The sequence below is a fragment of the Epinephelus moara genome, chromosome 3 (genome assembly GCF_006386435.1).
Source record: "Epinephelus moara isolate mb chromosome 3, YSFRI_EMoa_1.0, whole genome shotgun sequence".
Lineage (NCBI taxonomy): Eukaryota > Metazoa > Chordata > Actinopteri > Perciformes > Serranidae > Epinephelus > Epinephelus moara.
The window spans coordinates 4,408,574-4,421,861 of NC_065508.1; positions in this window are offsets into that span (position 1 = coordinate 4,408,574).

A 13,288-nucleotide genomic window follows, 5' to 3' on the forward strand; every position below is an offset into this window, starting at 1 on the left:
ACGTTATCTCCATTATTAGAACCAAACGACAGCCGTTTCTGTTTCGGAGCTGAAGGACCAGCGTTCTAAAAGTAACGGAAGTAACTGGTGTCTTGTTTGAAAATGTACTTAAGTATTTGATTACTCAAACAGCAAACTAACGTGTTAGGTTACTCGTTACTGCAAAAACTAATCAAAGTACTCTACTTTGTAACGCGTTATACCCAACTCTGGTAAGGACCCAATCAGACAGAGAACACTGCGCAGGTTGCAAAATACAAGGCGCACTGCACTGCCTTTGACTCACCTGTCCTTAGCTTAACCGCTATTTTGCTGTGAAGTAAAGATTTATATATTAAAATCTGCATTAAAAAATGGACAAGCAGAGGTCACTTGCTCAAGTACGTCAGTCACAAGAAAACGGATATCTGTGTGGGTATATGAGACCCTCAGAAAGAGGACAACTCACAGGGAGTACCATCAGCTGGTCCAGGAGATCTGGCTGGATGTTGGCCAGTGCAAGGCTTCTTTTACGATGAGTCAGACAGAAACCGACAATCTACTGTGAATTGTTGGGTGCTAATTATGGTTGTAAAGCTACTCTGATGTCACCAGTGGGTTTGTGGACTGCCGTTTTGTGGCCTTGAGTTTGGCATTTCAGCCATTGTCATGCTGGTATTTTGGAGCCAGAAGTGACCATATTTGGGTGAGATGCTGGAGCTATGAAGGAGCAAGACGTGGATCTGACTGATAAGCTGAGGACATGATTGGCACACAGCCTGTTGCTCAAAGTGGTCCCCCCTTAATGTGCATAAATGTAAGCCTTAATAAAATTTAAATGGGTGAGTGATAGAAAAATTGCACAGTAAAGTTGTCACGAAGAGGAACATAAGCTATAGAGACCAAAAACGTTTTTTGCACTGGGCTGTAAACATGTTTATTTCTGCTGTAAAGTTGGGCTTTTCAACATGGGTGTCTATGAGAACTGACTGGCCTTTGGAGACACCCTCAAGTGGCCATTCAAAGAATCTGTGTTTGCTTCAATTTTCAGCCCCGGAGATTGCCGCTTGGGTAAAATGGTAGAAAGTAGTCAAGGCGACAAATTATTCAGATGTCCTGCAGGTTGCCTAGGTTGAAAGTGAGTTAATGTTAGCTTCATTCAAACCATGTACACTACTACTTGTTGACATCGCCACCACAGAGGCCCCACCTCTCAATTCACCTGACTGAACAATGGGGAGAGAAAGCCAATAACTGGGTTTCCATCAAAATGTATCGCAAATTTCGCCGTGAGATGACGTCATTGAGAGCGTCTCATGTCCACAACTGATGTAAACAATTACCGGCACATCCATGACTACGATGAGATGGAGAGATACCTTGGGAACTTCGTGGCTATTGCGAGAGCTCTCATCACACTCATATCAGCGTTGTCAGGGTACATAAGTGTCCTGAAAAAGAAACGTGAAAGACTACACTCACTGACCAGAGTACTACCGTTAGAAATTGGGAGAAGGGGACCATTGCGTCGTTGTCCGCGTGTATGGGAACATAGGTGCATAAAGGACTTTACTCATCCGTGATGTCTGTGTTGGTACACCAGGCAGCGCACATGATGCAGCGGTATTCAACACGTCCAGTCTATTCAGGTAAGTTGTGAAATACACTCACCTGACACTGGAGTAATTACCTCTCTCTAAGTTCACACAGGTGTGCGAAGAGTAGAAGTAGGATCCGGTAGCCTACGTCATCGTTTATTCGCTAAATCTGTTTCCATTGCCAAAAGTTGCATTTTCTTAATATCGATACGCTGACTTTTCCACCAATTTCTAGCATTTCCATTCAAGTTTTTTTTTCGCAATTGTTGAAAATGTGAATAAAAGTAGGTGGATGGAAACCCAACTAATGACATGAGGCGATTTTTCAGCTCTGAGCTTTAGTTTTTTTGTCGCAATGTGTTCAGGCGCTCCTGCAAAAACACAAGGTGCACAGAGCAGAAAAATGCAAGGGGCTCAGCAGCACAAAAGCAGCAAGAAATAGGCTTCACTCTCATTTAAAACAGTTAAAAAAATCCGCCCCAGGCTGCTACAACACGCTCCATCTGACCAGGGCCTTCGTATACAGAACAAATAATACATCAGTGAGGATGTGTTTTCTTGGCAGATATGAAATTGAATCTTATAGAAGCCACAACTCAGGAGAGTGTGGGGAGAGGAGATCTCAACATGACTGAATGTTGACCCTGACCTCATGTACATTACAACACCTGGCCCAGGTGTGACTCATCCTGCTGATGATGCTGCAGCAGGAAAAACTGTTTGATTGACAGATGATCTCAGAGAAATGAAGATAAAGAAATAATCTTCAGACACATCACTATAATTTAGTCTTGCATTACTGATCAACAAATTTAGAAAGCTGACGGAGGTCTTGACTGATGAAACGCAAATAATGAGAACTAATGAGAACAAAATAATTGTGTCTGAATGTCACAAACTAACTGAGGAGATACTTGAGGGAGAAGCAGAAAGTGCAAATGGGGTGAGTCTGGGTTTTGTCCCAACAAAGCTTCCAAACATGACCGAAACCGACATTTGATGAGACCATTGGGCTTTTTGAAGCCAAATATAATTGGATTCTCCTTCTTTCTCTTCACTTTCGCCATCAGTCTCCTTCATTATCTGTCTCTCATTCTCTTGCTTTCTCCATTTCACTTTGACTCTGTCATCCTGTGTAATCTTCTCCGTTTTCTTTCATTTTCTGCAGTTTTGTCTTGTCCTCTCCTTTGTTTTCCCTCTTCCTTTATATCTCCGATGCTGTATTTCATTGTCGCTTTCAAGTTTCTGTCTCTTTTATTTGCTGCCTTTTGAACTCCTCTTTCACTCCCTGCTCTTGTTCTCTCCCCTTCGTTCGCTCTGTCTCTTTCTGAAACAATAACCATCCTTCACGAGCCGCTGGCGTTCACTCAGTCGACTACTCATGGTATGCTGATTACGCAATACTCTCTCCCCTATCTTTGCCGTAGCGCCGTAAAGCCGCCAGAGCAGAATGTCAGAGAGTGAAACCTTTGGGAAAATAAAAAAATAACAAACTTTCAAGCCCTTTTGTTAGTGTTCAACAATTGTGTTCCCTGTGAGCTTGTCAATAAAATCCCTCAGTGAATGATGAGTTTAAACAGCCAGTCAGCAAAGTGGTCATTTTTCAGTGCCTTGTTTCAAGCTTCAATAATCATATATACATCATACAATCTATCAGCAGGGCCCCGCTGCCCTTAACCAAGGTGACTTATGTCTTGATTTACAACAATCAATACCTCATCAGAATTATTCACCCCCTTTGACAAACAAATCAATGCATGTTCTTTAGTCCCACACCAGCGTCTCAGCTGTACCAGCTCGCTGTAATTCAATGCCAAAAAGGGGTCCATGTTACAAAGGACAGCTCCCTGGACTCACATTTAGTTCACAGCTTTAAGTGCCGGAGCAACAGCAGGAAACGCCAACGGGCATAACAGCTCTGTAACAGTTTGTGCAATGGAGTATCCCACAGACGACTTGTTCTTTCAACTGCATTTTGTACATGAATTGACAAAAACCATGCACAGTATTGTCTTATTTCTCATCTTGTGTGTCATCTTCTATTGTCTCATTTGTATTTTCTGTAAACTGTGCTGCTTCTTAACACTGAAGAGACACCCTTATCCGTGGACACTGTCCTGGTCTAACAAAGGTAAAATAGAAAATGAAACAAAGACAAACCAATGCTCTTAGCAATTACTACTCTCTACGTATTTTTTTTTCCATTATTTGAATTGATTTACTCCAGCAGTAAATTATGCTGGTTTGGAGCATTAGTTGACCTCTTTAATATTGCAGTAATCTCTTTCAAAAAAGGTTTTCTGTCAGCATTTCCACATCATTATGGCGTGTATGTTAACTAATATTAACAGGTAGAGTTACACATTGTGAAAGTGAGTGCAACTGGATCATACATCATTAAACTTAAAACAAAGAAACACATTTCGCTGCTGGGTTCATGATGAAATGTTGATGAAGTCGGCTTTAACTCGGGAAAGCAACATCAGCAGCTGTCAAAAGTCTCAGCAGAGTTTGATTTATGAATTATCGACACAGGTGCAGGTGTGTTGACGCGAAGGTGTAAGTGCAGATGGCTCACACTCACCAAAATTCAGACCAATATTATCAGTCATCATAAATATGTGAAATATAATAAAGGGTACGTAAAGGTGGATTTCTGCACATGCACAGTTTCCATCATCCCACCTACACACAATCCCACCATGCGTCTGCACAGCTGGGACCTCTTAGTTTAATTCTCATGTAGGAGGATGAAAGCTGGTCATTGTCTTGTCTTGGTGAGCTGAAGTTCTGGTAATTATTTAGGAGAAAAGCTGATCTACTGTTAGAGACAATCAGGTGTTAGAGATTCACCCACTTCCTGTTAGGATTTAAAGCACTTTGTGACGTAGCGTCTCACCAACAGGCAGATTTTTCACGAAAACCCTGCCCACTGCCAAACTGTGCTTATTTAAAACATGATTAGCTATATTCATGTTTTGTCTCTGGAGAGGGAGACAGTCAGCTTTAGAAGTGTTTTTACTTTAAGCATCCATGAAAGTTGTCCCAGTAAGTATTAATTTATTGATTTAAAGTCAAAGTCATATGATGTCTAATTGAAGCTGGGGTGGTTGAAACTGTTCAACAAGATTTTAATGATTATTTTCCAATTTGAAGCAGATCCTAATTATATATGTTTGAATGCATTCATTTAAATTCTATTGAAACAATGGTGATATGTAACAAAGATGTCAGGGTTTTACTTTTGCCACTATTGGCCCAACTTCATTGTCGACACCTCAGCCCCGTTTCCACCAAACCCTTTCAGTAAGATTCCTTTGAAACCAAAGATAAGCCTTCAGAAATGATACCTAGACCCTAGCGTTTCCAACGCGTACAGTCCTCTTAAATGTGGCCAGGGTTGTTGTCACTCACTGTATTTCCTCATTACCAGTGACACAGGTGGAAGTCTGCACCTTGTTTATCGTCCACAGAACAAGACTGCACGCTGACATTTTCAGAACAAAATAAAACTGGCAAGAGTGGGAGTCTCTCTCCGTGGGATATTTAAAATTAGCTGTTTGTGCATTTAGTCCTTCTGAGGCAAGCCCAGGGGTTTCGTGTTGCCAGGGCCCACAGGAACAAAGCTCCGCAACATTTTCAGTTTCAATACCAGTCCCGATGCTGTGGCTGTGAGTATCAGCCGATACCCGATACCAATCCGATACCATGGGTGACCTAAAAAGCTATATACCTTTACATGTAGAAGAGAAAAGACTAGAGGCATCGGGCGTTGATGACTACACAGTTCTTTCCTAAGATAAAATGAAACAAGATGAAACAGATTAATGCAATGATGAACTTTTTATTCTTAACAACAATAAACAATTGTGCAACAGCAGTTGAAATAGTGTGAAATACCTCCACACAGCAGATTCTCTCCTTCGCTCCATGACGTATGACGTAGCTCGCGTCGCAATAGATTTAAAGGGAAAGGATCGCCTCAGGTACAGGTTGCATTTTCTGAAACCCGATCCATCTATTTTGATGATATCGGACCGATATTCGATCCAGATATCGGATCTGTGCATCCCTAGTACAGAACTGCTTGGTGGAAACACCAAGAATCACCAAATCAACACACTGTTCCAAGAACAGTCAAAACTTTTTCAGAAGCTAGAAGTCCCCCTTCACATGACATTAAATCACTCGTGTTTATCATGTGGGCCCTGAGGAATCCATGTCAAGCAATCAGGGATTACAGATTCCCCTTGGTCCCCATCTCTCTGTGTGTATTTATTTGATGGGGCTCATTATTAAATCTATTTGCTCAACTTACGTGATCAAAAGCCCGTCAGCTCCCCCGAGAACTCGCCTGTCTGTTTCTCTGCACAGCTGTCTGTCCGCTCACGTCTTCTCCACGCTGAGTTTTCTAACCTTCAGATGGACCTTTGTGTTGGCTTTTGTTCTTCTTTACAAGACAAATCAGTTCCTCAAAGGACTCAAACTCTTAAGTGAAATCAGTTCCAGGTTGCTAATGCGGGCTGTCAGTATCGCTCAGTGGCAGGGGGAGATAAAGCTATTTATGGAGAGGACAGGAGATGGGAGAGACTGGCTTTTCTTTCTCCGACTGTCCCTCTCTGAGGTTCTGAGACCGCCATTTTATTTAGAAACAGATTTGAGGACAAGCACACATAAAAGCCTCAAGGTAGAAACAATGAAGCCCCGACTGGCAGCAGCCAGCCTCATTTTTCTTGCAATTCATGTAGGTATTTATATTTTCCAGCGTCAAGCAGGATTTCACTGTTTGCCTTCGAATGTTTAGCTCCAAGCAACAAATTTTTAGTGCTGCTGTGGACCAAATAAAAGTCCTGCTTCGTGAATGTGTCTGACCTGCATTAGCACTGTAAACAGGGATGTGCTGGGACTGAAATTCAGCCGGGGACCTTGAGATGGAGAGGCTCAGAGGATGCAAGCTGAAAAATGTTGGCAGTTTTTGCAGTATAAAGAGAATCTAATGATGCTGAAGACCTTCAAGACACTTCAGGATGACACCTGCTTCCTCAGTTTGTGCAACACCTCACCACTGCACTGAATCAACACAAGACCTGTCTCGGCAAGCCTAAGTGAGCCGGGACACTGCCAACTTCTGCACCAACACGTGAACAGTCAACACACATGCACACTCAGACAGGGAATGTTTTTCAATATAGAATCAAAATCAACAATGCAAGAGAGCAAATAAAGTGTGTAAATGCAATAAGAAAATAAACACAGGCAGCTTGTCATCAAAATCAGTGCAAAAAGACAGTAACAACCAGCATCCGAGGTATAGAGGCTTATACCATGTCAGCACCCCAAAACAAATGAACACTGTCCTACCTCACATCACCAGCAAGCCTTGGAGCAGTCCTGCAGTCAGCAGCAGCCTGGCAAACAGTGACCACACCATGGCTCCTCCACAACGGAAAAGATATGTCCCTTTGGCGCATTCAGCTGAGCACCAACATTGTTCGCTTTTTAGCTCGTCATTTTTCCACCACCGCGCACCTGTCTTCTTTCTTTTTCGCCATTTTCGCTGTTTACGTCTCCGACAAAACTTCACACAGGTGCAAACTATTAATGATGACATTGTCTGAGCCAATCAGATTTCAGCAAAAACGAGGATCAGTCTAAGTTGGGAGGGGCCGCTCGTACACCCCCTCGATATTGAAAGTAGTAGATTAGTCCAGTCTGACGGCTGTGTCGTCTGCAGCTGCGAGTCAGGCTGGCCAACATGCGGAGGACCATAAACAGGGCCGGACCTAGCACATGAAGTGCGCTGGGCGAGCTTAACCTGGCACCCCCACCCCCCTCTAAAAAAATTTAGAACATGGCACTCTTAAATACTTGATTCTGATTGGTCAATCAACAAAGTTTGTTGCTCTGCTGCTCCGCTGCTAGGGACGCCATAGCAACGGCATTAGACTGAGGAGAAAATTATTAAGAAATATTTATCTCTATATTTTATTTATATATTTTAGTAGTGCTCCGCTGCGTGTCAGGGTTCCATTCCCCTGTCGGGAGTTATTTTTCAACTGTCACCGACTCACTATACATTATCCCTTACTTAGAACACGGCACTCTTAAATACTTGATTCTGATTGGTCAATCAACAAAATTCTGTGATGTTCATTTCTTGAGGTATCACCACTATTCTGCTGCTCCGTTGCTAGGGACGCCATGGCAACGGCCTTAGACTGAGGAGCATCAAAATCAGTTAACGTTAGTCCACACAGGCCAAATAGGAGATACAGATACAGAGTACAGACACATTTCTTTTTGCGAATTTTGAATCAATAAAACGTGCTTTAATCATTATTTTGTGTCACATCACTGAATGTTTTAGTAGTAAGCCATGTTCTAAGCAGGATAATGTATCCCTTACATAATTATTACCTTATCTTTACTGTAGTTATTATGAACGAGAACAACACTGAATGAGAAATCAATACACATATGAAAAACTAACAAAACATTAATAACTAAAACTACTGTAAAGCACAGGGTGCGTGTAGTAGCTGGTGGAAACGTGCAACACCTGATTCGTCCTCGGTCAGAAAGAATAAAGTGGCAATCCAGAGATTTAGGATTAAACAAACCCTGGTCAACGGATAGTTCAGTTCGTTTGGAGTGGTGTGAACGCTCATACGAACTCTGGTGCGGACCAAACGAGTGATCCCTGGTCCACTTGGAAACTGGGGGTCTCGGTTCACTTGCAAGTGGACCCTGCAGAGGTTTGCTTACAGTGGATAATGCAAACGGACTATCCAGCGAACCAGACAGGAAGTGAACCAAAGAGAGGAAGTGACATAGAGTGCGATGTATTTTGGTGTTTGGTGTTTTTGTGGTGACCAAGCCGGCTGAGGGGGATGGATTTCCGTTTTCAGTCCTGGCCAATCAATGAGCCGGGTTTTCTTCTTCCTAATGCTTTTTTTCCTCCTGGTCAGTTGTCGTTTCGAGCAATACCGCCCCCAAATGAGCAGCTGTTGTAACTGCGTGTCCAGGCGGTTTGGCCCGCTTTAAAAAGTGCAGTGTGAAAGTGAACCGAACCAAATGAAGGAGTGAAATTTTTCAGCATTCCCCGCCCAATCGAACCGAGTCCCCCGGACTATCCTGGTGTGAATGCACCATAAACTCAACAACAGTCTTTATTTACCACAACCAGGAAGCAACTGCAGTCTTTAGAATAGTTGATGATATATGGAAGCCCAGGTAAGATGAGTTGTAAATATCAGGTGTGTGTGTGTGTGTGTGTGTGTGTGTGTGTGTGTGTGTGTGTGCACAACAGTCTTAACAAAGGGAACAGAGGAACTGAAATATAGTGAGCAGTGGACATGTGGCTTGCCGCTTTGGAGGTCAGAACTGACTAATGCAACTGTGCTGAACCACTGAACTGTTAATAATAAAGTGTCACATGATCAAGCTAGGGCTGCTGGGAAATTGAGTTCTTAAAGGATAACAGGGTGTTTTCTACAACTACTAAAATAAAAAAAAAAACACTAAAAGAAAATGATATGTGAAAAATGTCTCTGATGCTCTCCACATAGACTCTACTCTTAGAGATGTTGCCTATAGGGAGATCCATCACTGATCATACAGTAACTGCTATCATCAGAAATTGAAAAATAAAAACTCTGTGACTGACGGCTGGCACAGCCTAGAATGGTCTGGCTGTTGGGAGTCTTCCCAAACTTCCCAATTGTCAGTCTGCCCCTGAGTGTAAATAGCAGCAGCCACTGTTGACGTCCATCCTTTAATCCTGCTTCCATTCCCACTGCAGACATTTTGTTCTTGGTAATCATTCACCAGACACTATTTTTTATTATGTTTAAAGGTGCAACAAACTGTTTTCTCCACCAGAGTACTAACAGCTATCCCCCCCTGTTTTGTGAAATGAAAAGATGTGTTATTATTACCTTCGGTTGCACACAAAGGGCCACTGCTGTAAATCAGATTTACTGGCAGTGCAAACATTTGAATCTAGGCTGTGGAGTTTGTGAACAGCAGGTTTTCATTTGCAGTGTGAACTGTATTGTCATTTCTGTCTCTTCTGCTGACTGACTGGTTGAGTCCAGGCTGGAAATAACTTTTGGAACCGCATCACGATCAATATGTATCTGCATCCTGGGACTTTATACTGTTCAAGTTTATTTGACTGTTATTATGGTCCCCACAATAAATGATCTTATCTGACAATTATGATAAGCAGTAATAATAATGTACAAATGGTCACAATGTAATTACCACTTGTACAACTGAATGCAATCTGACACAACAGACCTGCATAGATACAGCTCTTGATTCATAGAATTTTTAAATTGGCTGTGGAGCTAATGTGTACATATGATAGAATCAAAGCACCATAAGTGATAATGAATAAGAAGCCATGAAAATTTTGAAGGCACCTTGACTGTCTCTCTCTCACACACTCTCAAAAGCACTCCCCAAAACTTCAACGGGTCGCAAAATCCACAGAAGGCAAAGAGTTCTTTCCCATTCCTCACAGAATCTGAATTTTCAGTTGTGTAAACAGTTTTACCAACAAGCTAGAAGCATTTTTCTTGGATGTAGAAGCCTCCATTCCTGTAAGGTTCCCTCTGAACTTCGACATAGCTGGCGAAAGTCTTCACTTGTTTATCAGTTACACAATCCTTACTCTCAGAGGTAAAAAGCGACTGGTTAGTTTAAATGTCACTCCAAAATGTAGTGTTTTGCTGTACTGGTTAGAAGTGCTGATATGTGTATCTGACTAAGCAAGGTAAGATCCAGGCACTGACAGTTCTCACTTGATATAACAAACTACAACCTGAATCAATGCATCTCTGAATATTACTTACTCATGAAGACAGTATTTACTGTGATCTCATCCCTACTCGCCATATTTTGATGCTTCGGTAAAAGCCCCCTGCATCATTATGCAACATTTTGCATTGTATCCTGACGCAGGAAGGGTTGGCAGTGAGTCATGTGAGTTGACTCACGTGACCAAGTAGGGGTTGGCACTAAGGTTTAGGCAAAGAAACCACATGGTCAAGGTTAGGAAAAGGGTTAGGGGTTAGTCACATCAGTCCACTCACTTGGCTACAAAGGGGTCAGTGGTTAGGTTTCGGCAACAAAACTACTTGGTCAGGGTGAGGAAAGATGTTGACATGACTAATGATACAAACCAATCAGCCAAAGCATTAAAACCACTGGCTGGTGAAGTGAAGTGAAGTCTTCTGAGGAACCTTGGGTCCTGGCATTCATGTAGATGACATTACAGACCCAGTACACCCCACTCATGGCAACTGCACTCCCTGATGGAAGTGTGGCCCCCAGGCACAACACTGCACCATGCCACACCACAAACACTTCTCAGGAATGGCCCCAGGGACGTGACAAAGAGCTCAAGACATCAACCTGGCTTCCAAATTCCCAAGATCCCAATCCGAATAATTAAAAATAATTGAGCATCCACTGGGCAGGACTCAAAGGATCCGTCAACAACGCCTTGGTGCCAGACAACACAGGACACCCCCAGAGGTCCTGTCTCCATGCCTCAACAGGTCCACCGTAGATCAGACTTGGCTCTGATCTGTCGAGGCCTGGACAAAGGACCTTTGGGTACAGGTTTGTCCCACAGATGCTTTATGAGGTTGGAATCTGGGGCATATGAAAGCAAGGTCAATGCCTTGAGCTCTTTGTCAAATTCCTTTGGCCATTCCTGAGCAGTTTTTGTGGTGTGGCATGGTGGACTCCCTTGCTTAGGGGCTGCTGTCATTGGGGGTACTGCTGCAATGAGTGGGGGTACTTGGTCTATAATAATGTTTAGGTGGGTGGAGTGCGTAAAGGGGCATCCACATGAAGGCCAGGATCAAAGGTTTTCCTGCAGAACATTGCATTGTAATGAAATCATCAATGTTATTCACTTCACCTGTCAGTGGTTTTAATGAGTGAGTGATGACTCACATGACTAATGACTGACACGACAAAATAAAGTTGACTTTTAGTTTACACAGGACACAAAGTTCTGTACTTGTTGGGCCCATCCCACTCCAGCAGTCTTCGGCACTCTTTATGCTATGTCTATTACTCTGAACATGTAATAATGATGCTAATGGATTGACTTTAAAGTTGCCCCTGGCATCACTAGCAGCATATTCTGACACCCTGGGAAGTGAGACCAGGCTGCAGCATTGCTTGCAGGACCATTACATTGCTCTAGGGTTGTGCAGGTGTTCACACTATCATGTCCATTCGTTTTACTGAATATGCCAGTTACAAATGAATATTGTAAGGAGCGGGTAGCCATGGACATCACTCATCTCAGTTTTCATTTTGATGCTACAGTATATTCACTCGTCAAAGTCAACATGTTTAACCATACACATTTCATGTTGATGTTAAATGTTGCTATGCAGAACTGAAGTGCATCCTCTTCTCTAACAACCAGGCACATCCTCTCAAGAGATGGATACACATCCAGCAGCAGGTTACGGGTTGTACACAACTTCAAAGCAGATCCAATGACCTGCTTTGTTCTGCCCTTTCCTCCCTCTCGCCATTTCCGTGCTTCGTTTACGTGGCTTCATGCTGCTGGATATTTAAAGACATCAAATGCATGCGAGGCCCTGACAATTAGTGGGGACTGTTGCTGGGTAATTAGTGGAAAGAAAGTAAGCCTCCAATTTCCCCTGCCCCCCAGAGAGCATCCCCACTCACACATACAAACTCACATGCATGCACACACGTACACGATCCCACTTGGAGCCAAAACACACACGCATACAGAAACACAGATTTACTGAGCAGTACACTGCTGACAAAGAATGAGAAGAAATATTCATAGTGAATTCAGAGGAGCTGTTATTGTCTTTGTACTGTTGTTTTTGAGGAGATGCGATGTTGCCTGTGTGACTAATTGGACCGGAGAGCGGACATGGAGACAAGACACAACTAGACAGATAAACATACATACATACATATCAAGCACAAATGCACTGTGGCAGGGGGAAGGAATGAAGGATGGGCAGAAGGAAATAAATAAAAGCAACACGACAGAATTAAGAAGCAAGGCGAAGGAAACAAATGGAACAAAGGAGGAGAGCAGAACTGAGGAATGATGGGGGAAAGAATGACAGTGGGAGAGAAGAGTATAAGGAAATTAATAAGGCAGGAAGGTAAAACTGAAGAAGGGAGAGAAGAATGCCAAAAGCAAAGAAAGACAAAGAAAGAAAGGGGAAACAAGGACACAACAAGTAAGACAGGAAGAAGGCAAAAAAGGACAAAAGTTTTTTTATTCAACTTGGAGCAAAGAGAAGCAAAAAAAAACAGCAGACTCTTCTCATGACAGATATTTTATGGGGGTTATTTTAGCCTTTATTAGATAGGAATGGGGAGAGAGAGGGGAGAGGACATGCAGCAAAGGGCTGGAGTTGAAAATCGGACCCATGGCCGCTTTGTCTACCAGAAGAAAATGTACTTTCTCCTGTGTCAGTTTTATTTATAAGGGTAGCTTGGACAGAGAGAGTAATTTGCTGTCTTAATGTAGCTGTGACATTACTGTTTCCTGTAGTGTTTAACCATCAATGAAAGTTTTGCACAAAGATGACAAAAAGTGCTTCTCAAAGTCAAGGATGCCTCCTTGGTAGGACAGGCCAGTGAGTGCCCAGGTGTGCATCATTGCAGAAGCCCCACTTTCAATTCCAGTA